The sequence below is a fragment of the Equus asinus genome, chromosome 8 (assembly GCF_041296235.1).
Source record: "Equus asinus isolate D_3611 breed Donkey chromosome 8, EquAss-T2T_v2, whole genome shotgun sequence".
NCBI classification, from domain to species: domain Eukaryota; kingdom Metazoa; phylum Chordata; class Mammalia; order Perissodactyla; family Equidae; genus Equus; species Equus asinus.
Genome location: NC_091797.1, coordinates 87611882 through 87637109, shown reverse-complemented (window position 1 = coordinate 87637109; position 25228 = coordinate 87611882). Strand labels below are relative to the sequence as shown.

Below are 25228 nucleotides of genomic sequence, written 5' to 3'. Positions count from 1 at the left end.
GGGTCAGGCTGGCGCAGAAATGAGCGGAGGCTTCTAGGCAGGGGGAGGGAAACAGGTCTGGACACTGAGGGCCAACAAGAGCACTAACATATATATATCTATTAACCCTGGAGAGCTAAACCCAACTCGTGCGTGGGCCAGGCCTCCCGGTTGCCCTTTGCTGTGAGCTGGGCTGGGGCTGCAGAGGCTCTGAGCCCTCTTCTGGTGGAGGAGCTCCCCCCACCTCCGCGTGTCATCTGGCCACAGGGCACTATGACTTTAGAGCTGGCGTACTGGGGCCAGACCACCTGGGTTCAAACCCCAGCTCTGCCACAGTCCGGCTGTGTGACCGTGTCTGTCTCTGGGGAGCTTGATTTTTCTTCTTGGTGCTTTTCTCTCTTTCTAATTTTTCTACAATGAACATGCATCACTTCCGGGGTTTTTTTAAAATAACTTTTCAAAAGGGATTTCAACCGCTGACCACGTGGAGACGAGGAGCTGGGCGCACTGTAAGTTCACTGACGTGACAGGGAGCGGCTGCTCAGGGAGGAGGCGGTGGCGGTGGTGGCCGGGAAGGTGGAGATGGGCGGGGAGAGGCAAAGGAGAAGGAGCCAAGGGAGGCAGGGAGCCCTCTGGGGAGCCAGATCTGGCCCGCCAACCCTGCAGCAGGTCCTGGCAGAAACTCTGCTACAACACACCCTGCTCCTACCACATGCCCTGTCACCTCCTGGCCTCCATAAGGGCCCTGCACCCCATTCTCCACCTCACTGGGCCAGGCTGAGCTTTTCCATGTGGAACTCACTTCCTTCCCCACTCAAACCCCTCCACGGGCTTCCATGGCATTTCTAACAACATCCTCTGAGGCCCTATGTCAACCCCTTCCCCACACTGTCCCCCTCCCCTTGCTCACCCTGATCCTCTAACAGGCCAACCTTGGTCTCACCTCAGGGCCTTTGCACTTACAGTTTTGTCTCTACCTAATCTCTACACCAATGCTCTCCAGTAGAAATATAACATAATTATAAGTTTTCTGGTACCCACATGGGAGACTACATTTAATAATATATTTTATTTAATCCAATACATCCAAAATAGTATCATTTCAATATGTAATAAATATTCAAAAATTACTAATGAGATATTTTATGTTGGTTTTTTTTTATACTAAGTCTTTGAAATCTGGGGTGATTTTACACTTACAGGATATCTCAGTTCAGATTGGGTGGCATTCTCCATGCCAGCTCCATTTCCTTATTCATGCCTCAAATCAAACATCACCCCCTCCAAGAGGCCCTCTTTGATCACCCTAAGTCAGCAATCCTCTGCCCAGCCACTGTCCCATCACTGTTGTAGTTCCTTCGCTGTCGTTACCACTCTGAAATTATCTTATTGACAAATGGTTTAGCATCTGTCTCCTCTACTTAGAACAGACTGCTGTGATGGCACACTGGGGCACAGAGTAGGTGCTTAGGGTGGGCAGGTGGTAGAGGATGAGGACGGGGCTGGCAGCCCAGGCCCCTTGTCCACCTACCTCATTCCAAACTCTACTCTCAGTGACAAGAGGCAGAGGCCAATGTGTGTGTGTGTGTATGCACGTGTGTGGGGGACATGCACACACACACACACAAAACCCCCCCCACCCCCACTTCTGAAAAGCAGGCCCAGAAGATGGGCCTCCTTTCAAAATCAGCCCGGCGCAGAAAAACGGCTGTGACAGCACAAAGCCGAGATTGAATCAGCGACGGCCCGATTGCCTGGTGACGGTTACAAATGATCTGATGTGAAAAAGACGGGATCAGATGTGTGCAGAACAACGGCTGCTCCGAGCCCCCACATGCCAGACAATGGGCTGCTGGGCGGGCGGGTGGGCAGGTGGCTCCCAGCAGCCGAGGCCGGAACGTGCCGAGCGGCGCGGGCCCGGGACAGGCTCAGCATGCAGCGGGCCCTTCCTGGGGGCCAGGCCCCGGGCTTGGCCATGTCCATGCACAGCTCACGCACAGGAGCACTGCTTGACAAGGACGGTCATTCATGCAAAGTGAAATCAGACACCCGACTCCTGGGAAGAGCGTCCTCATCACGGGACCAAGTGCTTAGGTCTGGGCAGTTGGATGATGACTGAATTTTTCTTCATCAGACTTGTCAGTTCCAAATACTAAAAGATGAATATTGTTTTTGTAATGAGGAGGGAAAAGAACCTTCTCCCTACTTCTTGCACCCACCAGCCCCTCGCTTCTGCTCTCTGAGCCTCAGAAGGGTGAGCAGGAGGGAGCCATGCCCCCTGCCACTCATAGCTCCATGACAGCCACTGGAACCGGCTCCTCCCCTACTCCCAGGGCGGGGGGGGGGGGGGGGGGGGGGGGGGTGCGCAGCGGCCTGAACCTCTGAGTGTGCGACTCCCAGGCTCTCACCCACCTAGTACTGGATGTCATCTTACTGTAACCCTCTCAACAGCCCTGTGTAAGGAGGCTGGGTCCAGAGAGTGCGTGGCTTGCCCAGGGGTGCACAGCAGTGCAGCGGCCCGAGCCTGGGGCCTCGCAGACCCATCTCCAGTCTCTTTCTACTCCAAGGTCAGGCACAGAGCAGATGCTTCATAGATCCTCGCTAAACCAACAGAGGGATGCCCTGGGGCTTTTTTCTCTGGTTGGCTGCTCCTTGCATGGCCCAGGGCTCACCGCTCTCCTCTCCTCTTTGGTCATCTGCCTCGGGGTCATTTCACTGCACAGTTTATCACCTCCACCCAGCAAACCCCTCCATACATCTGCAACAACTGGGCCCCGAGAGAACCGAGGGAGTATTCGTCAGCACGGTGGGTGAGCGGGCAGAGGCGCAGGGCTGGCAACAAGTAGGCAAATGCCAGTGGGGCATGGTCTGGGAGGCAAGGCCAGCCCACCCCCAGCTGTGTCGTGGAAGCTCAAGGGCTGAGAAGCTTCTGGAGGAGGGAGAGGGCCCCTGAGGAGGTCTGGGCAAGGGCTGCTTCATGTAGTAGCGACCACGTGCTGGATGCCACGTCTCAGCCTCGGGCTCATCCTAAGAGGGGCGGGCATATCCATGGCTTCGGTGCTCCGGAGGGGAGCAGAGGCTCAGGAAGGACAAAGGTTTGTCCAGGACCAGCTAGTGGGGTCTGGACGTGAGCCCGGTCTGCTGGACTCTCAAGCCCGAGGCAGGGCCATGCCAAGGGAGGGCTAGGATTCCAAACGGGCACCCGAGGTTCCACTGGCCACCTCCCCCAGGTGCCACCCTGGCCCTGAGCGGTCTGCGTGAATATAGGACAAGAGGCTGATGCCAAAGGGCCATCCTGAGGCCAGTGAAGTTAGCTCTCTACCACCGCCGCCCCGCGCCCCCCCAGGACGGCACTCTACTGGTCCTCACTCTCCAGACCCGAGAGGCACTGCCTCCTTCGGCCCCTGATCGGCGATACCCAGGAAGCCCCCAGCAGCTAAAGCACAAACACAGGACAGCTGTGTTTGAATCCAGGCCCTGCCACATACCAGCAGGACTCTCCTGAGTAAGTCACTGAGTCCCTTGAGGCCTCAGTTTCTCCATCTAAAAAATGGGGCTAACACATGTAAAAGAATGAAAATTGACCATTCTTTTTCACCATTCACCAAAATACACTCAATGGATTAAAGACCTAAAGGTGAGACCTGAAACCATAAGTCTTCTGGAAGAAAACGTAGGCAGTACACTCTTTGACATCAGCATTAAAAGGATCTTTTCGGACACCATGCCTTCTCAGAGAAGGGAAACAATAGAAAGAATAAACAAATGGGACCTCATCAGATTAAAGAGCTTCTTCAAGGCAAATGAAAGCAGGATTGAAACAAAAAAACAACCCACTAACTGGGAAAAAATATTTGCAAGTCATATATCTGACAAAGGCTTAATATCCTTAATATATAAAGAACTCTCGCAACTCAACCACAAAACATCAAACAACCCAATCAAAAAATGGGCTGGAGACATGAACAGACATTTCTCCAAAGAAGATATACTGATGGCCAATAGGCACATGAAAAGATGCTCATCATCGCTGATCATCAGGGAAATGCAAATCAAAACTACACTAAGATATCACCTTACACCCGTTAGAGTGACAAAAATATCTAAAACTAATAGCAACGAATGTTGGAGAGGTTGCGGAGAAAAAGGAACCCTCATACACTGCTGGTGGGAATGCAAACTGGTGCAGCCACTATGGAAAACAGTATGGAGATTCCTCAAAAAACTAAAAATAGAACTACCATACGAGCCAGCCATCCCACTACTGGGTATTTATCCAAAGAGCTTGAAGTCAGCAATCCCAAAAGTCCTGTGCACCCCAATGTTTATTGCAGCACTGTTTACAATAGCCAAGACGTGGAAGCAACCTAAGTGCCCATCAACAGATGAATGGATAAAAAATGGGGCTAGAACCCACGGGTTCCTCACCAGCTGTGGTGAGGACCAAGACTGACAATGTGTTTACTGAGTGTAGTCATTCTCTCAGCGGCAGGGACCACTGTCAGTGTTCCCCTCTTAGCTCCCTGAAATCCACTGCCCACTGGGTGCCCGCTCTGCCAGCAATAGCCGCCCTCAGCTATCACTGTCCCAGGCCAGAGGTGACAGCAAGGGGCTTAGAGAGGTGAGGGGATTGGTCCATGGTCATGCAGAGCAGAGGAGAGAGGACTGGGGAGACGTCTGCAGCCCTGGCCTGGGGACACTGGATCTCCAAGACCAAAACTCCAACTCCTGGCAGTCTACCCTTCACAGCCCCTTCAGAAGCCCGGAATATGCCAAGGTGAGAGCGGGGCGAGGGGCTGGCTCCATTCGTACACCTTGCCTGAGTACCTGCTGGGTGCCAGCCTGTGGGGACCCGGAGAAGAATGAGGTGCAGCAGGATGACGAGACACATGCCCAGCAACCCAAGCCCCAGGTGGAGGGAGCCCAGGGAAGGGGGCTTGCCCCCAGGAGGAGCGGCTTCCTGGAAGAGGGAGCAGCTGAACCACCTGACTGCATGCTCTGGGGGCAAGGACGGCACCTGGCACGGAGCCCAAAGGCACCCAGCAGGGGCACAGTGACTGAGGACCAGGCCTTGTAGGGTCAACTGAATGGGGGGGGGGGGGGTGTGTGCAAGGGTATTCCGGTGGAGGAACCCCTCCCCATGGGCAGGTGCCAGAGGTAGTACTTTGCAATTCACCCACCGAATCCTCCTAACCTCCCTGAGGTAGGGACTGGTATTAGCCCAATCTTCCAGGAGAGGAAACTGAGGCACAGGAAGGGGAAGCCACTTGCCCAAAGCCATCTAGTGAGGGACTGGTGGGTTGGAGATTTGAACCCACATCCATTTGGCTCTGCGGTCATCACTACCACACCCACAGCCCCTCGGCACGAGGGCACATGCAGGGCAGGGGTGGGCGAGAGAAGAATGGACACAGGCTGCAGCAACTGGGGAAGGGGCCTCAAAGGCCAGGCCGAGGTTTTGGCACACCATCCACGGGCAAGAGGGAGCCAGGGAGAAGGTGTGGTTGTTACAGTGAGGGCTCTGGAGCTGGCCTGTCTGGGTTCAAACCCCACCCGCCAGCTGTGCAGCCTTGGGCAGGTCAACTAACCTCTCTGTGCTTCAGTTTCCCCATCTGAAGAAAGGGGCTCAGATCAATGAGGCTGAATTTTGGCACACAATGAATTTCACGTGTTTGTTTATTAAACTGGAAAAAAGAAAAGAAACTGGAAGCCAGTGGACTGAGACAGTGCCATCAGGTTTAGCAACAATCTAGTCACTGGGCCTAGAGCAGAGTTTGGCCCAGGGTGGTGGGCACAGCCTGGCACAGTCCTGACCAGCCCAGCCCTCCCAGGTGGGTGCCAGGCCTGGGGAGGGGTGGCGGCAGCGTCTCCGAGCCTCGCCGGGGCATGCGCCAGCATGTGCGTGCGCGGCTGTGTGTGTTGCTGCAGCAGCTTCTATGCAAACATGTTAATTTGTTTTCATTTTGTGTTTTTTTTCCCCTCGCAGGATAATTGGGTGAGTTTGAAGTCTTGGCGAGGCTGCTGATTATAGCTATTTGGGTGGTGCCCTCATGGGGCTCAGGCCCTGCCTCCTGCCTCTGGCGGTAAAGGCAGATCTGGGGGTGTCTTGAGGGGTGCATGGACCTGCTGCTGGGTTCCGGGGGCTCTTGCTGGCCGGGGTTGGAGGTGGGGAAGGCGAGACATCCTGGGACCCCCATAACATACCCCCCGCCCAGACAATACCACGTCCCTGGAGAGGGTAAATCCCACTCACAAACATCTTTTCTTTGCCCTGTTTGCTGCAGGAAAAAAAAATTGTGACACAGTTGCGAACATTAAAAAGAAAAGAAAAAATAAAATTCCACCTGAAATTCTCATTGTCTGGTTTCTCTTAGAAAAAACAAAAAACTGGCAGCTCTGGAACCACTGAGCCCACATTCCCACGAGGTCAAGTGGCAGCTGCTTTGTTCATGGTGTCACCTGGGTGGCCCCCGTGGGCACCTGAGCTTTCCTTCCTGGAGAACGGCCCGGGCTTTGGGGTCCCCTGGTCCAAGGCTCCTCCCTCAGAAGCTGTCTCTGCTGTCCTGAGCCTGCTGTCCCGTCTGTACAACCCCCGCCTGGCCTTGGGAGGATTAAAAGGAGACGGCTGAGCTTTCGGGTGCACAGAAGGGCTCAGAAGTCTTCGTTCCCTTCGCCCTTTGGGAGAGGATGGAGAGCTGGGGAGGTGGGGAGCCTCCTCAGGTGTCCTGCACTTGACCCCATCCTGGGACCTGCAGCCTTGTCACTCATCTCTGTTTCTCCCGCTAGGTGGGGACCAGGTCCCGGAGGGCCAGGGCTGTGCCTTTGTGTCAGACTTCCCTGCAGGCCTACTATGTGCCACACAGGGGACAAAGAGCTGGAAGAGAGGTGAAAAGGCATGGGGCTCTAGCAGCAGTGAGCAGGGTACGAGACCCAGCGGGGGGATTCTAAGTGCCAGCTGAACAGGGGGCATTGAGGGAAAAGGCGAGTCAGAGTGACCCCTGCAGAGAAGGCACGTGTGCATGTGTGCGTTGGGGAAGGGACTAGCACATGTGCTCCCGGTGGAAGCCCCGGCCTCAGCACAGAAGAGGGAGTGACCTGGTGGGTGTGAGCTGGTCCCAGGTTGCTGGAATATGCTGTGGGAAGCCGGGAGCTGAATGGCCTTTGGGGGCTTCTTGTGGTTGGTTCTGGGCCTCTCCCAGGACTGGGCTCACAGAGGGTTCTTCGTCAGTGTCTGCAATGGACAGCTGCCCAGTGGGCCAGGTGGCGGTCAGGAAGAGACCAAGGTCTGGGCCTTCTGGGAAACTACCTTCCCTGTATTCCTGGGCTCCTTGGAGCCCTCGACAAGTCACTTCAGTTGTCTGAGCCTCAGCTTGCTTACCTGTAAAATGGGGCTGTGGCAGGGACGCAATGCAACATGCTTACACTCCTAAGAGTTACCCCCACATCCCTCTCACCCGGCCACTGCCTCAGCTTGTCCTTTCACCTTTACCCGACTCCTGGCACGACATCCCCCAGGGCTCCTGAGGGTGGATTCTGTTTCATTCCCATTTTTAAGCTAAGGAGATGGAGGCACAGAAAAGGTTTAATGGGTAGGGCGGCCCTCAACAGGGTCCTGTGCGTGGTCTCCACTAAACCCGCAGCCAGTAGCCCAGAGCCTGGGCAGGATGGAGGGATGGAATGGATGCCTGGTGCCGGCCCAGGAAAGAGAGACGGCCAGCAGCCTTCCTGAGGCCACCCAGGCAACTGAAGCAGGACCTCAAGTTGCAGCCCTGGGTCCTGGGACCTGAGACCAGGACACAAAGATCAATGGAAAGAAAAGGATTAGAAGTTGGCCAAATCCTGGCCCTGTAACCAGCTGCGTGAGGATGGTGAGACTGTCCCCTCTGAGCCTCAGTGTCTTCTTTCGTAACACGGGACCACTGCCTTTACCTGCAGGGTTGGTGGAGTGCCTGGCCCAGTGCCAGCACATAGTAGGCCTGCAGCAAACCAGGGTAATGGCTGCCCACAGCTCCATAGCAGCCAGGGCCCCCAGGAAACAAGAGGAAGGCAGATAATGGTGGAAGGAAGCAGCAGGGGAAAAGACGACAGCTCCCTGGCCAGTCCCCTGGGGGTGGCGGCAGATCTCTGTGGAGGGCTCGGGCCTCCCGGGTCACAGAGGGTGGCAGCTGGCAGCACCCCTCCCCCACCAAGCGCCACACAAAGGGGCCTCTATTCCCAGCTCTGAGCATTTATCCCTGGCCGGCTGGGCTGCACCGCCCTCTGCCCATTCCGCTGACTGCCCCGCCTGGTCCGAGCCTACCCCAGCCCACACAAAGGCTGGCGTGTCCCTGCTGAGCCAGCCTGCCCTCAGAAGACCCCGTCCACAGACAGCTCGAGAGCTCACAGGGTCCAGGGAGGGTTCATAGTGTGTGGCTAGGCCTCATGTCCAGGGTACAATGGGGAGGGCGCTAGGAAGGCGTGACAAAGGCTTCGGAGCAGCTGAACTTGAACCTGGCTCCAGTGTCCCCACCTCCTAGCTGCATGACCTCAAGTCAGCTTGGAAACAGTGATGATCACACGCCTGACCTTCTGGGCTGGGAAGGGTCCAATTTGGCAATGTGGGGCCTGGCGCACAGTCAGCGCCTGGCACCCCAGAGTCAGATCAGGGGCAAGTGGGGAAGGGGGTGACAGGCAGGGGTTTCCTAGGCCTTGGCCAGTATCTCCCTCCTCAGCCCTACCTTGGGGGCCTGGAGGCCAGCACCCTGGGCAGGTAGAGGGGATGGCATCCCCCTGTGGACCACTCCACCCTCCACTCTCCACCCAGCAAGGTTCATGTGTGTTAGCGCTGACCCCCAGACCAGGATCTGAGCCCACTGCCCCCGGCCCGTATCCAGGCAGTGGGATGACAGCAGCTACTGTTCATGCGACACCTCCTGTGTGCTGGGACTTTGAGCCCCATCATCTCCTTCCACCTCCATGGCTACCCTGGGAGGGCGCAGGAGGAAAGCACAACAGTTATGGGCTCCAGAGTCCAGCGACCCAGGTCCCAATCCCGCTCCACCGCTCCCAGCAGTGGGACTCTGACCTTGCTAGGAAGGGCAGCCCACCCTCAAAGGGGCCGTGCGACAAGCAACTGAGAAAAAGCCTGCTTGACACCCTCAGCCCGGAGCCCAGGTCCAGCAAGCTTGAAACCCTGACCACGGGGCTGTTACCCCCAACTCGCAGAAGGGGAAACCGAGGCCCCGCTGGCAAGTGAAGCACTGCCTGGCATGCTGGAGGCGGGCAATAAACCTGGTGAATCATTCTAGGAGACGGACGCGGGCGTCAAAGCCGAGTCTGGTGGACTCTGAGCCCCTCTTTTCTCCTTGAGGATTCTGCAAACATATTTTAGCAGTTTTTTTTCTTGTTTCACGGACATCCTCAGCTCCGTGGGCCCGCGGAGGGTGGGGCAGGAGACCCGGGCCTGGAGCCTGACCCATCTCCCTGGCTGACCCCCGGGAGCCCTCACCCTACCACATGAAGTCCCCCTTTCTCCCTCCCACCCGCTCGGGGCGGCCAAGTGAACAGCAGAATATAAGTAATTAAGCCGGCGCGCACCATCCGGGTGCCCGGGAACACTGTGGAGTTCCCCTTTATGTTTATAGCAATTGTATGAAAATGTGCAGCATGGAACAGCACCAGCTGACAAATGAGACGAAACAGACAGGATTCCGGGCCGGCTTTCTTCCGGGCCTGATTGGCGTTAATTGTGAACGTTTACAAAGCACAACTCGGTGCCTGACATTTGCTTCAAGCGAGCATTTCCTTCTAATAGTTTTAATGATTACAACGGGAGCTGGCGATCACCACCGAGCGGGGAACGGGCGGCCTGCTGCCTGGCCTGGGCTGCTGCCAGGGGCCTGGCCAGCCTGTGCTGCTCAGGTCCCAGGGGTCCCACTTTGCCCTGCTACCTGTTGCAGGAGGGCTGCACTGCGTACCAGGCCTCTGGGATGCCCGCATGGGGCCTGGCTGCTGGCACACACCTGGCTACCAGCTTTTCACGTTGATGGGGAAACCCAGAGGCACAGTGAGCCTGGGCACAGACCCGGGGGAGAGAGGAGAGAGGCAGGGGAGGCACGGAAGAACAGCGGGACTCAGCTGGCCTGGCTCTGAGGCTGGAGGGCCTCAGTTTCCTCATCTTACAATGGGGCTGGGGAGGCCCCACAAATGCTGGCTGCTGTTTCCTTGCTGTGTGACCTTGGCCAAACCCCTTCCCAGCTCTGGGCCTATCCTTCTCCACCTATAATGCGAGGGGCAGGGAAGTGGTCAGTTGGAATCACATGGCTCAGTTCCCGGCCCAGCTCTGGCCTCCTTCCAGCCGCATGACCTTGGGAGAGTCCTCTGATCTCTCTGAGCCTCAGTTTTCCTCAAGAGCAGAATGGAGTTCACAATCCCCACAGGTTGCAGAGCGGTTTCTAGACTCCAAGAGAAAGGGGGTAAAAACTCTGAATTCCTGACAAGCCAGGTGTCCCAGTGGCTCCCTGGAGCCCTCCAAACACCTCTCCCTCTCCCTCCCTCACTCATGCAGTAACGTCAGGCTTCCTGAAGAGGGGCCTGGGCAGACATCAGTGAGCAGAGCAGAGCCCCTCGCTTGGGGATGAGCTACGGCGGACAGGTGCAGCGGCTCTTCACAGCAGCATCCCATCGACTGCTCATCCACCTTCCACAGCAGAAAACCCAGAGGCAAGGAGACGCGGAAACGACAGTCTGAAGGCACCCACTGGGACCAGGTGGCCCAGTGATCAAACGCTGGCAGCCTGCCTCAGAGGTGAGTCCTCTCAGGACCCGGATGACCGGCCACTCAGGCCCTGGGTGGATGCCCTTTCTGAGGGGCTGGGGAGGGCTGACTTCTTGGGTGCGGCGTATCTGCTGGGCCAAGCACCACAGCAGGAGGCCTGGACCACTGGGAAGAAGGGAGGCCATGAGGCCTGGGCAGCCCCATCCCCCTGGGCTAAAACGGGACACACCACCACTCATTCCTGCATTGCCACCAACACCGTGCAGTGCCCGCTCCAAGCCGTATCGTGCTCTAGAGGCATCAGCAAGGTGCCTGGGAGAGGCCGGCAGGTACTCGGACAGCTGCGTGGCACGTGCAAAGGCCCAGAGCCATGAAAGAATCCAGTGGGTTCAGGAAATGCTGGCAGCTTGCAGAGGCGTGTGCTCCTCTCAACGGTCAGCCCCGTGGGCTGCTCTCAGCCCTGCCCGACGTGGTCCCCCGACTTTGCCAGGCCCACCTGCAGGAAGCCCCCAGGATGGGTCCCAGCTCTGTGCTTGGCTCCAGCCAGAAAAACCTTGGCAACTGTTTCTTTTGGAGTCAGTTTGGGGGGTGGGGCAGGGAGAAATTTTTTTTTTTAAATGGGGATTTTTTTTCCTTTTGCATATGGTAGCACAGATGGGCCCATGATCCATAAAAACTGTTTGCAATTAAACTCCCACTTTGCATGGCTGGATTTGTCAGTTGTCTGAACCACAAGCGTGGGGCTCCACACTGACAGGGAGCTGGGACTCGGGGCACGGTGGGGTGGGATTCTGCAGGACGGGCGGGGGCCCAGGAACCTGCTCTGGGCTTGGGGCCTGAGCTGATGGCTGTCAGGACAGCCATGCCAGCTCCCTCTCTGGGCATCCCCCAGCCCTCGCCAGGAGTCGGAGTGTGGCCAGGCAGCTGGGGTGGGGCTTGGCAAGGCTTCCCTGCCCAGTAAAGACTTGGCCAGTGCTAGGTGGCCTGGCTGCGGGGGTAAGGAGGGTGGAGAGAGTGGAGCCAGTGAGCCCTGCCAGAGACCGGGGCTGGGACCTGGGACGGGCAGGAGGGTGGTCAGGCACTGTGAGCCATAACGGGGGTCCAGGAGGCAGAGTGCAGCGCAGGTTCAAGGCTGAGGAGCCAGAACCTCTGGCCCAGCTGGCAGAAAGATCTAGGTGATGCCAGGAAGGGCTGTCAAGGGCCAGAACTGGCTCCTTCCTTGTCCCCAGGAGAACTGGCCTAGCCTCCTTACGCCTCTTTGAGGCAGGTGGGGAAATCGAGGCAGGCACTGAGAACATCTCAAGGGCCTGGGCTTCCCCTGCCAAACCAATGGGCTCTCTGCATTTGGGAGCCTGTTCCAAGGGCTTCTAGAAGAGGGCCGTGGGGCCTGCGGCCCTTCCACTACACCTGGCCTCACAATGCCAGCCTGCCACCCCACAGCTGCCACCCTGGGACGCTTGCTTGTTTGGGTTAACAAATGCATCATTTGGCTATGGGAAATCCTGAGATCGCTAATAATTGTTCCCTGATGAAAAGAAATAAGGCCCTGATACCCCCTTCCCCCCGCCCCCTCCATGCTGGGACAGAAAAGTCATAAAAATAGCTTGTTATCTCACCTATTGAGGCTCCGACTGGATGTTACTGCTAATTGGGTATAACATCCTTGTCTTGTTCTCTCAGAAGCTAAATCAAGAAAGCGCCACTGCTGCGAACTAATTATATCTCCGGCCTGCAGCCTGCAGCCTGCCTCCCTTTATTGAGTTAAAAAATGGTCGCGAACCTTCATCTGTTATCCTCCCAAGCACTGGGTCCAGGCTGCCTGCCAGGCATGGCGGGCAGCCCTGCAGGAAGGTCTAGGAGGGGTCTTGGGGACAGGCAGGAGGGTTGGGAGGGCTACGGGGGAAGCCCCTGCCCCAGGAGCCTACCTGGCTCCCTCCCCCGGCCCCCACCCACAGGCCTGGGGTTCAACTTCTGGAGAGAGGGACTGTGGCCTGTCTCCTCCTTGCAGCTGGGCCCATGGGGAGGTCAGGAGCATTTCAGTCCGGCGAGCATTCATTCATTTATTCATTCAACAAAGATTTCTTGGATGCCTACCTACTATGTGCCAGGCTAAAGCTTCCAGTACACCAGAGGGAGCCCCAAGCACCAGTAGACCTCACCCTGGGTTCATGGAGATGTTAAATAAACATGCTTAGAACAGGACTGGATCATTTCTCTACTCAAAGAGCTGCCACAGTTCTCTGCTATGGGAGGGCAAAGTCCAAATGCCAGGACCACCCCTGGCCCCCTCTCTCCACAGTCCAGCCACATCCTAGTCCCTTAACCTAAACACTCATGCCTGCCTACCTCCCTCTGAGCTGCTTCTCATGCTGCTCCCTCCACCTAGAAGGGCCCCCTTCCCTTTCCTAGAAGGCCCAGCTCTGCCTGTCAGAAGCCCACCAGCCTTTAAGGCCTTGGCCTTTAATGACACCTCCTCCAGGAAGGCTGCCCTGGCTGTCCCAGGCTGTGGACACCAAAACCTGGGCTTGAATGCCAGCTCAGCACTCGGCAGGTGCATGACCCTATTCTGCCTTAATCAGCTCTGAGCCTTCGTCTCCTCATCTCTCAGATGGGTGAAGACTTCTTCCTGGGGGGGGCAGAGAGGCACACTGCAGGGGATCTGTGGAATGATGAGTGACAGGGTGCCCACGAAGGACCTAGCTCTCAGGAAGAGCTGAGCAAACACTGTTGTCATCATCCAGACTGAATGCGTCCAGAAGCTGCCCAGACCACTTGCACTGAGCGTGCGTGGGGCTGCATGGATAAGGACACAGGTCTCTCCGGGAGATGGAGGAGGGTAACACATCCACACCTCAACAGTTCTCGTGGCTGAAGAACCCATATCCTCAAGAGAAGGTCCCCCAGAAATCCCTCACTCTGGTACCCCGGTCCTCTGAGCCACAGGAAGATGAGCCAGAGGGACCCCGGAGCTCATCGAGGCCAGGCAGGCAGGCGGGCTGCAGCTCAGGCCCCGCTGATTGACTGGTGCTGCCTGCCCAGAGCCCTGGAAAGAACCCAAGGTCAGGGGAAGAACTCAGCAGGGGAAGAGGGCAGCAATTGATTGGCGATGTCTGTCAAGGGCACAGCAGTGTAAGGCAAGCCAGGCCTGCCACAGATTCACCATCCTTGACATTTTATAGAGGACGAAGCTGAGGCCGGGCTGGGGGAGGCGGGGCAGGGGGGATGACTTGTTCAAGGTCGTGCGGCTCATAAAGGCAACAGATGGCCCAGAACTACGTCTCCTCAGCCCCTACCCAAGGATCCTCCCATGAGAGTCCCACCCCGCCCCCTGCCCCCCACCCCGCCCCCGTGCCCTCACAGGCAGAGGAATAGGCTTAACAAAGGGAATTCTGTCAACCTGCCATGTAGCCCTAGGCTGTCACTTCACCTTGTTGAGCCTTAGTTTCTTCATTTACACAACAAGGATAAAAACACCCTTCCCGGGACCATATGAGGAGTAAATGAGAGAACAAAATGCCAAAGCAGGAAGCGCAGTCCGGCACATGGTGGATGCCAACAGAGTCCTGTGATTCCAATAGGCAAAGGTGTTTAAAAGTCCCCAAAGCCAGTAATCAAATGTGCCTCCTCCTCCAGGGAGCCCTCCCTGGCTACCCTGGCTGGAAGTAAGTTTCCACCTCTGATTTCCTAGCGTGCTTTGAGAGCCTGGGGGCCCCAGAGGGCAGAGGCCACGTCTGGCTTGGTCACTGCTGTGACCCCTGCTCCTGGCACAATGCGTGCACACTGTGAATTCCTGTATTGTGGCAATTAACCCACTGTACCGTGATGGCGTGTCCAAGGCTTCACCACCGTTCAAGGCAACTGGGCTTATTCATCTTCACATCCCCAGCACCTGGCAGGGAGCCTGGCAGAGAGCAGTGCATCCCTCTGAATGAACGGATAAATAAAGAGCAAAAATAGCAGTTCCTGTTTACTGCCCACTTGCTATCGGTTCCTGCCAAACCTCGCAGCTGCCCTCCAAATGGAGCCCTGGCCCACCAGACAGATAAGGAGACTGAGGTCGCAGATGCTGAGGGGCAGGGCCAAGCCCCAAACTCAGGCCTGGGGACTGCAGGCCGGGAGGCCCTGCCACCTCTGCCTCCCCCCGACGCTAAGCTGAGGCCTGGCCCTGCGGGGCAGCTGCCCTGCCTTGGCAGTGAATCCTGGAGCAGACAGCTGGCTGCTGGACCTCCCCCGTCCTCCTTCCCCTCCTCCTCCTCCAAGGGAGGCCCCCGCACACAGACTCTGGGTCATTAAGTTCTGCGTCATGAAGTCCCCATCCCCGGGAGCCTGTTCACAGCCAGCCTCGGCCTTACCCCCTGACCTCCCAGGCCTTTGTCCCCTGTGCCCTCTGCACAATGGCAGGGGCTCCTAGGGCCCCAGACAGCTGCTGTGGCTGGGAGGCTGGTTTGCGGCGGGGCCAGGATGACTAGCTGGGGCCTGTGCCTGAGCCCACCCACAAGCCTGTGAGAAAACTGCTAGTACGCCCATGAACAGATGAGGAGAGTAAGGCCCAGAGAGGGAGAGTGACTTGTCTGAGGACACACAGCCAGTGAGAGTGCAGGAGCCAGGGATCCCTTCCGATCTGTGACCCCCAAGCCCCTGCAAAGGTTGCCAGACTGTTCTTAGGACCCCCAGACCATGTCACACCCCTCCTCCCCAGATACCGTCACTGGGCTGCTTGTCCTCTGGACACACTGGATACTGAGCTCAGCTCTCGAGGTCCTGCACACCCTGACAGATATCTTCCTTTCACCTCTGCCTTCTTATGAGCTCTCCCTGCCCTTCCTCACCACGGCCCTTGGTTCTCAAACTCCCTCTGCCAGAGACATCCCCATTCGCTCCCCATTGGGTAGGTCCGCCCAGTCCTCAGGGCCCAGAGCCTAGGCCCCTTCCATCAGGAAACCCTCCACGACCAGCTGCAGTTTTTCCCTTTTCCTCGTCTCTCTCTCCTCCAGCCCTGCTCTGGCTCTGTCCAGAGCCTGAATTAGTCGCAGACTCATCTGACCCCCCATGGGGGCTGTGGACCATCTGACTCCTTAGGGCTCTGCCACCCAGACAGTGGCTGGCAAGGTGCCCTCGCCCAGGCTAAGGTGGGTGTTCACTGAATGGAACCACAGGTGGTGGCGTAGCGGGAGCTGGAGCCCAGGTTTGCCCTTTCCCCTTCTTTCTACTGGCCACACGGCACCCCCACTTCTGGCCACCAACAACCTCAGCCTTCTGCCACTTCCTGGCTGTGTGACCTTGGGCAGTGAGGTAACCTCCCTGTGCTGTTTCCTCCTTGGTAAAATGGGGGTAGTGACAGCACCTGCATTTCTTAGGCTATGACATAAACCCTGGGAGGTGCTGGAAGGTGACCTCTACCAGGAATGGTTACCGTTATTATTTCTGTCTGCACCCACTGGAGCGGCCAGCATGTGAATTTGGAGGTCAGAGACACTCAGGTTCCAATCACGTAACGGGCGTGTGATTCTGGGCAGGTGGCTCCCTGGCAGGGCCTCTATTTCCCCATCTCTGAAATGGTACTAACTCCGCCCACAGGGACACAACATCTCTGCCACCTGCCTTTTGTTTGAGGCGCGCAGTAGGCACTCAGCTATTTCTCAACTAACGAATCAGTGGTCCAGGTGGAAGGAATCCATCCTCCTTCCAGCCTCCCCCCTCCGCCCCCAGCCTCCAGAATCCCCCTCCCCACCCCCAGCCCTCGCAGACTAAAATAGTCATTAGGCAGATTTCAAAAGATGTCAGTAGCTTATAATTATAGTCGACATCCTTCTGAGATAAAAGTGATTACCTTGGATGCAAATCACTTAGCAACCAATCAGGGCGGCGGGCGGTGCCCGCGGAGGTGACCGGCGGTGCGGCCCTCCTCCCGCAGCCCGCCCCGCACGCACCGGCAGAGAAAGCTCACAATAGCTCTTGACACGCAAATGGGTTAACACAATAAAGGCGGCTGCGGCCGCTGCCGGGGGAGAGCAGCAATTCCGGGCCCGCGGGAGGTAATAAGGCGGCCCTTTTGTGCGCCTCCTCGTTCTCACCCCCGCCCCGAGCCCAGAGGACTCGCCGCCTGATTGAATTACGGTTCATGGATATGAGCTGCTCCGCTCCTTCCTCCGGTTCGTGAGGGACTGGAAGGCAGAGGGGGCAGGGGGAAGCGGCGGAGGGGGCCCCTGGCCAGGCCCCAGCTCCGCAGGAGGTCGGATGGGAGCAACGTGTGCTCACCACGTGGGGTGGCCTGGATAGGTGGGTGGGAGACGCAGGGGAGGCAGCTGGAAGGGTGGGGGTCTCTGACCCACCCAGAGGTCTTTGATCTTTGGCTCCAAGAGGGACTGGGAGAGCCATTCAAGGCCCTGTTCTGAGGATGAGGCTAACAGTGGCCACGAGAATGTGCGTTTATAGAGCACTTACTGTGTGCCTTGGCCTGTGCTTAAGCCCTCCACAAATCCTCACCAGGACCCTGGGCAGTGGGTGCAATTATCAGCGCCTTCTCAGATGAGGAAACTGAGGCTCAGGGAGGCAAAGCTACTCACCCAAGGTCACACAGCCAACAAGTGGTGAACCCACTCCACAGCCTGGCTCTTAATCATGAGCCACTGCCCACCCCTGGGGGTTAAGCAGCCCAGCCCAGCTCCAGTCCAGAGCAACTGTGAGGCTCAGAAGGGATAGCGGATGGTGAGCTTACACAGAATTAGACAAGTGATAAGGATTACTGGGGGTGGGGGTGGGGAGGTAACCTTGAGAGAGGGGACTGCCCCGGGAACTGACTAGAAGGGATGTTCAGGGTCACGGTCACCGGAGCCCTAACTGGATCCTCTCCCCTGCTTAAACCTCCCCCATCCACCTACGCCTCCAGGACACAGCCACCCCAGGGCCACCCCTTCTCCTCCTTCAGCATGCCCAAGCACTCACAGGCCTGCTACACGGCCACTGCCACTGCCCAGAACACTCTTTCCACTCCTGGCGAATTCCTATTTGTCCTTTCTAGGAGTCACATGGCACCCCTCCTATAGGGCCCTTCCCGATCCTCCGGCTGGGTCAAGAGCCACGTCTACCCAAGTTGCCCTTGTCCCACCTACATCCTTGCCTTCCCCACCAGCTGAGAGCCCCTGGGAAGGCTGGGGGCAGCCTCACACCCCTGCCCCGAGGGAACCCAAGGAGTCACTGAGATCTGATAAAATGCCTGGCACATAGGGAGATGCTGGGTAAGCTGGCACTCCCTCCTGCTCGTTGCTCAGGGCTCCTGCCAAGCCCAGGGAAGGGAGCAGAAGGAATTGCCCAATTCTGACAGCCTTCCCCTCCGCCTTGGCTGTGGGAGTGTAAACGCTCCACGGAGGACCTCCAGCTGCCTGTGTTTGTGGGTCTCTGGCGCACACTCTGAGTTTGTTTCTAAACTGGGAAGCTTCGAGAGGAAGCGCAAACAGCCCTTCTGCCCACCTCTCCCACTTCTCCCCCCATCTGCTGTTGCTCCTCTGTCCTTGGAAGCCTGTGTGTTTAACAACACCGTTTCAGCTGGAAATATCATCTCCCTGCCAAGCCCCCAAAAGCAGCTCCACCGACATTTATTGACCTGTTAATCTAGCTGGAGAGCCTGATAAGAGAACAGCACAAATGCTGGCCGCACAGAGACTGGGGCCTGGCTTCTCCCAATGACCCCCCACACACCCCTCTCTGCTCTCACCCCACCCCACGCCACAGAAGCCATGACACAGTCCTCGAACCTTTTCCTAGAAATGTGATCAGAGCAGTTTCACGCACATCCGATGCTGGCAGCAAATGCTGGAAGGAACTTAGCAGAGGAATGAAAGAGCCAGCAGTAGGATGCTGGCTGGGGGTTCTCTGGGCCTTCACAGGAACAGGGCCAGTGCTGGGGTGTGGCGGGGGAGAGAGAGCTGGGGCCTGACCCCCATCAGAGCTGGCCGCTGGCAGAGACATGCTTTATTCAGACCTTGGCACTGAGGGGCTTGGCTTGTCCTCCATTCACTTAATAAGCACCAACAGTGCACGTCAAAATCATCTTAAATACCAAAAGGGGAGTGGGGGCTGCCAGGAACTCCGACTTGGCCAAGGCCCCCCATCTTGGCGTTGAACAGCAGAGGATCCCCCGGACCCGAGGGGTGGCTGCAGCAACTCCTTTGCGCCTTCCCCGGCTAGGGGTGGGGCACCCATGTTTTCCTGAGCAGAAGTAGCCTGTTTTAAGGCAGGGGGCCCACATCTCTCTGGGGACCCTGGGAACTTCAGCCTGCTGGCTGGAGGCATGGTGGGATTCAGGGAGGTCTCCTCTGTCACATTCCTTTTGAAAGCAGAAAGTTGCTCTGTTTGGAAGTCTTGAGCCCCCAGGCCCTGCCAGGCTATATGGGCAAAGCTGAACACCTGTCCTTGGGGGAGGAGCATCAGTAGGGACAGCTGGCACTGCCTCCCTCCCCCACCTCATCAGGGCGCTGGGGATTCAGGTCACAGGACTGCACTTGGGGGTGGGGGAGTCTGCCTTCACCCATCAGCTACCCAAAGGCATCCAGCCCCGCCCCTGTTTACCACGGCCCAGCCCCTCCGGCCTTGGGTCAAGGCAAGTCGTGTCTCCACGGCAACCCCAGTGACGTCAGAGGCCTGGCAGTGACGTCACGCCGCGGCCTCACCGGGGGATCCGCGTTCTCTGCGAGTTTTTTGTAGGAGCGCGCGCTGCGAGAGGACCCTGCTACGTCTAGCCTCCGAGGGCACAATCCTCAAAAGCAGCCACCTGCCTGGCCGGGACTCCACATTCCCTTCTGAGCTGATGTCCCTTGAAAATCTCAGAGGCTACTTGGGAGAACCTCAAGCTCTCCCATCCTGGGCGTCCCCCCAACGCCTCCAAGACATAGGAGTTCCCAGGGAATTTTCAGATGATGGAACCTTTGTCTCCTGGCTGTAGGGGTGGGGTGACCTTTCCTCTCTGGCGTACGCCCCGCCCAAGGGCTCCGCAGAGTGCCCACAAAGGGCCCCCAATCTCCACTCTGGCCGGCTGGCCGATCCAGACAAGTTGTGGGTGGGAGGGGAAAGGGCGGCCGGGAGGCACCCCTGCTCAGGAGCCCCGACACCTCAAGGCCCCTTTATTTCCAACCCGGGCTGCCCCGACGCCAGGGGGTGCCCCCAGCTCCAGCCCGGAACCCCGCCCCGCGGAACTCACGGGATCAGCCAGGCCTTCGAAGGGCACCAGGTCTCAGCGGCGACGACTCTCCGCTCGCCGGGTCGCAGCCATGCAGAGGAAGCAGAGGCTGCCTGAGGAAGCCCCCCTTGGGGGCCGATGCCTCTCTCCAGGTAGGAAGGGATGCTGTCGGTGAGGGCGATCCAGGCGCCGACCCGCGCTGTCCGAAGTAAGGAGTGGGGGGTCTCTCCGCTCAGCGGGGGTCGCGCCCGCCCGGGACCTGGGCCGCGCGGGCGCCCAGGCGGCGCATCCTTGCCAGGGTCTGTGCTCACCGCGTCCGGCGGGCGGCGCTGCGCCTCCCCTCGGGGGCCCGCTCAGGGCTGCAGCTCGGCCCGCGCTGCTCCCCGGGGCGCCCTCTCCGCCCGCGCCAGGAGCCGGGCGGCTTCGGCCCCTCTCGCCGGCCCCAGCTGCAGCCTGTCTTTGTTGCTTCCTCTTGCTCGACCGCCCGCCCGCGGCTTGCAGCCCCCCGGTTCGCTCTGGGGCGGGGGGGTTGTCTCCTCCGGGGTTGCACGCACCTGCGGCGGCCCCGGCTCCTCGCCGGGCATGCACCGGCCCCCGCAGGTTGCAAAGAGCGGCGGGGAGAATGCACCGGCCCCTCCTCCTCCTGCTCCGAGCCCCGGGTGTTGGGGGAGGGGAAGGCGGAGAGCAGCGGCAGCCGCGGCGGCGGCAGAGGGCGGCGGAGCCTCGGATGCAGCCCTGGGGGCCTCGGCGCCGAGAGAGAACCGGTCCGGGTGGCGCAGGGCGAACGTGGGGACGGCCCGGAGGACGGTGCACCGGACGTGCGAGCTCCCGAGCTGCAGCAGGGGCGGCGCGCGCCGGGCTCTCACGCGCCCATGGCCCCAGGCGGCGCGCGGGGGCTCCCGGGGCCTCAGCCTCGCGCCGCCTGGCGCGCGCCGGCGCCTCGCCTCGCCTCAGGCCCGGCTGCCGCGCCCCGCAGGCGCCGGGCCCGGCTCTTCTTCGCCTCCCCCGGCAGGCGCGCGCAGCCTCTCCGCGGAGCCGCCGGCCGGGCCGTCCTGCCTGCTGCTCCGCTCCGGCCCGACTGACAGACGCGAGCGCCGGCAGAGGCTGCGGCGTCTCGCCCCCCGCCCGCCCCCTGCGGTCCTGCCCAATCAGCGGCGGCCGAGAGGCGGTTACCAGGGTGACGCGGCGCCGCGTCCTGCGGGGGGCGGGGCCGGGGGCCGCCACGCGCGCTTTTCGCGGCAAAATTCAAAGGCCGGCAGGGCGGCTCTCCAACCTCCTCCCCCTAGCTAGGGCGAGGCGGGGCCTGCCCCGCGAGGACTGCAACTCCCGGCATGCAGCGCGCCGCCGCCGGGCGGAGGGGCCCCCGACCGGGGGCGCAGGGCGTGCTGGTACTTGTAGTCCCTTTGTGGAGAACCAGGAATGAAAAAACCAGGATCATTTATTGAGCGCATATTTGGGACATGGCATTGTGTTAAGTGCGTTATCTGCACTGTTTCATTTAATCTTGGAAACAACTTTATGAGGAATTTGTTAAAAATAATGAAAATAATAACAGAAGCTAACACTACGTAACAAAATCCTTTAATCCTCGCAACAACCCTGTGAGGTAGGTATTATTATCGCCCCCATTTTGCAGATGAGAAAACTGATATGGTAGGTACTATTATTATACTCCCAACTTATAGAGGAAACTGAGGTGAAGAGATGTAAGGTGACATTCTGTCCTGTTTTGCCTCAAGGCATATTTTTGGCAGAGATTGCTTTTTGGCATCACAATTGAGATCTGTGGAGCACCAACTACATACCCAGGTAGGTGCTGAGCTCTTTGAAAGCTCCATCTCATGGAATCCACACCACATATATGGGAGGCAGGCACCAGCATTCTCCCCCACTTAACAGGTTGGGAAACTGAAGCATAGTATCACCCGGGGTCCAAATTTTGGATCCATCAAACTATGCTGCACCTTGCCTTTTACTTTCTTAAGTAGCTTCACGGATTCTCATTTGGTCTGCCTGATAGCCCATGGGTGGCCCGTTTAGCAGTCCCATTTTACAGCTGGAGAAACTGAGTCCTGGGAGAGACCCTCAGGTGCCCTGTATCCATCACACAACAAGTTAGGCAGCCAGTTTTCCAGGAAAGACCTCAGGATCCCTACAGAAATGCAAAGCAGCAGCCAGAACTCCTCCCACCACCCTCGGGCTATGAGCCTGTGATCCCCAGAGTCCCAAAGAACCAGGGTGGGATTCCAGCTCTGTCCTTGCTAGCTGTCGGCCTTGGACATTTATCTTTGTGGCTCTGTGCCTCAGTTTCTTGTCTTTGTATCATAATTCTTCTTTTACAGGGTTGTGAGGTAAAGTGAGTTGTTCCGTGGAAAGGACTCAGAACACGGTAAGTGCTCAATAAATGCCACTGTGGTCATGCAGACCTAGAGGGCTTTGGAGACCCTGGTGAACGTACCCAGTGGGATGAGCTGATTATAGCTGGGCCCTAGTCTACTTCCAGGAGCCAGCCCACACCTACTCAGAGCCTGGGAGAGGCGCCCGCCGGGCAGCCCCAGGGCGGGCCCAAGTAGGCCATCGGCCACCTTATCTAGGGCAGGAGCTGGCCCTGTTTCAGGCCGCAGAGAGGCAGCCACGCACGCCGTTTCCAGCAGCTCCACGCCTTGGCGCCCCGCTCTAGTCCTCCCCAGCAGCCCCACCCAGCCCCCGGGAGTTGGGGTGGGGGTAAGGATTTACCTGGAAACTTGATCCGGCCGCCAGCTGCTTCAGCTCCTGGTCGGCAGCCTGAGCTGCCAGTGACGTCAGGGCGGGTTGCCGGGGCAACGGGCTGGGTGGACCCTGGGTGTGGACAGGTGGGACAGTGCGTGGCCAGCGACTCAAGCTGGGTGCAGGGCAAGGGATAGCGACAACCAAAACCCTGGGAGGAAAGAGGGCAGGAAGGGGTGAAGAAGGCACCCGGGCCGCACCACCAACTCTGCAAAGTTTGGGATATTTTTCATCATAGGTTGCCATGACTTGACACCTACTATGTGCCGGCCTCCTGCTCAGTGCTGTTTATATCACATAGTTCTATCTCCTTTTACCCTCACAGCATCCCTGTGAGATCTATTCCATTATTATCCATGTCTTACAGCCAAGGAGGCCACGTGACTTTCACAAGGTCACACAATGACAGACTGGGGTCCCAAACACCAGAGCCCCTGACCTTATTTACTGCGCTGTGTGCCAGTCACTAATTGACTGGGTATGACCTTGAGGGCAAGTTTCTTCTCCTCGCTGCACCTCAGTTTCCTCTGCTGTAAAATGCAGGGTGGGGCTCATAACCCAGCCCTGCCAATCAGACTCTGAAACTGCTACAACCCCACCACCCTCGGTAGCTTCCAAAGGTCTCCACGTGATTCCAGTGTGCAGCGAGGGGGTTACCAGATCTCAAAAGGCCCCTCCAGCTCGGAAGGTCTGTGAGCCCGTGCTAATGTTGGAATTTCGGGCAGGAGCATGCTCGAAGATCCCCCCACCCCAAGCAGGTGAACGCCCCCCATAGATGCTCAGCCTTGGATCTTTGCTTACGCCCACCCTCCCACTAACAGTGCCCACCCCCCCACCACTCCCCACATGCCAACCTCCCTGAGGTCAGGCCCTCGTGCCAGTGCCCCCCAGCTCCCCAACTCCCTCCAGCCTCCATCCAGCCTCCCCTTGCTCTTGGTCTTGTCCAATAACTCTGCATTATGTGAATGGAGTCAGTGTCAAGATGTATTTGCCACGGTCCACAGAACCGCTAGGCGGGCCAGTCCCTGAACACTGGCTCCAGCCAGGGGTCCAAGGGGGGCTGGGGGGCAGACAGCACCTCATTCCTCACTGCCCCCATATGCCCCTTACATACCAGCCTTGCGGAAATACCTGCACGTCCTCCCACATGTCTCTCCGGCCTCCAGGTCTTTGCCCATGCTGTGTCCTCCACCTAGAATAGTCTTCCTCCGGGTAGTTAAGTCTTGCTCCTCCTTCAGATTTCAGCTAGGGTGCCACCTCCTCTGGGAAGCCTTCCCTGACTACCATCCTCCAGGCTGGAGCCCTTCCCCCTTCCTAAAGGTACCCAGTCTGTGTTATAATGGCCCACTTATTTGTCAGTCTTCCTCACCAACCTGAGGGCTCTGTGAGGGCAGGGCCTGCATTCAGACTGCTCTATCCTTAGCACAGGACTGGCATACAGTCAGCGCTCCCTAAAGGTTTGTTGAATTAATCTCTGAATCAGTGAATGAAAGTGGCCCAGGTTATTGTTGTGTTTTCTTGTAGGGAGGAGCAGGGAGAGGAAGACAGAGTGGCATCAGAATGACTGGATTTGAATCCTGACTCTTCAGGTTACTAGCCCTGTGACTCATCTGCTCTGTGCCTCAGTTTCTCCCATCTGTGAAATGGGGTTAATTGTCACATAGGCACTGCTCAAGGGGCCTGGAACGTGGAACTTTCGCTCCCACCCTCCCCCATATGTAAGGCTAGTCTGCCCTCACTCACTGAGGCCTGATGCTTCCCCCTTCAACTCTGCTCGTTCATTCATTCATTCATTCATTCATTCATTTATCATTTCCTAAGGACCTGCCCTATGCCAGCCCCTGGGGATTCAGCAGTGACCCAGACGCAGTCCCTGGTTCCGTGGGACTCAAGTTTCACAGGGAACAGAGAAGACAGTTAGCAGTAACCATCCAGGGGAACAGGGAAGGAGAGCACAGAACGCCCCCGACCCTGCCGATGGGCTGCTGATGGCGGAAAGGCTGATGGGCTGCCCTGTAAACTTGAGTAGGACGCAGCCAAGGGGAGGGGTGAGGGAAGAGAGCTCCTGGCCAAGTGAGCTGCCAGTGCAAAGGCTTAGTGACCCCAGGGAGGGAGCTGTGCCTGTCGCTAGAGTCAAGGTGGGTCAGAGGCTGCGCTGGGGTGGGAGGGAGGCCAGGAGGCAGAGACTGAGCCCTTATCCTGGTGGGGGAGCAGGCCTGCCCCAGCCTCCCTCCCCAGCCCCCAGTTGCCTCACCTGCCCTGGTTGCTGTAATCTAGGCCAGAGCCTGGAGGGAGCCGAGCCCCCATTGGTGCACACCACGTAGGCTTTCCAAGATAATTTAATCAGAGCTATTAATAAGCAGAAAAGAAAGAGCTCTTTATGTTCCTCCTGGAGAAAAGGGAAAGAAGAGGCACGTGTAACCTTGTTATGCACCCGGCCCTGCCCCCCGGGACCTGGAGCCTCTCTCTAGGGCAGGCCCAGGGGGATGGGGCATGGAGGCCAGAGGAGAGGGCTCAGGGGGCCCAAGTGCCTCAGGGACTGGCCGCTGGTA

At 58.1% G+C, this 25228-nt stretch overlaps 1 protein-coding gene across 1 annotated transcript in view; it reads right to left on the bottom strand.

Moving 5' to 3' along the window:
* The window catches only part of FAM222A (family with sequence similarity 222 member A), a 54794-nt gene extending 34730 nt beyond the window's left edge, over positions 1-20064 (bottom strand). Inside the window, exon 1 of the mRNA XM_014867809.3 lies at positions 19932-20064. The gene's annotated coding sequence lies outside the window, so the exon portion shown is untranslated. The remainder of the gene's footprint in view (positions 1-19931) is intronic.
* Between the last annotated feature and the right edge of the window lie 5164 nt (positions 20065-25228).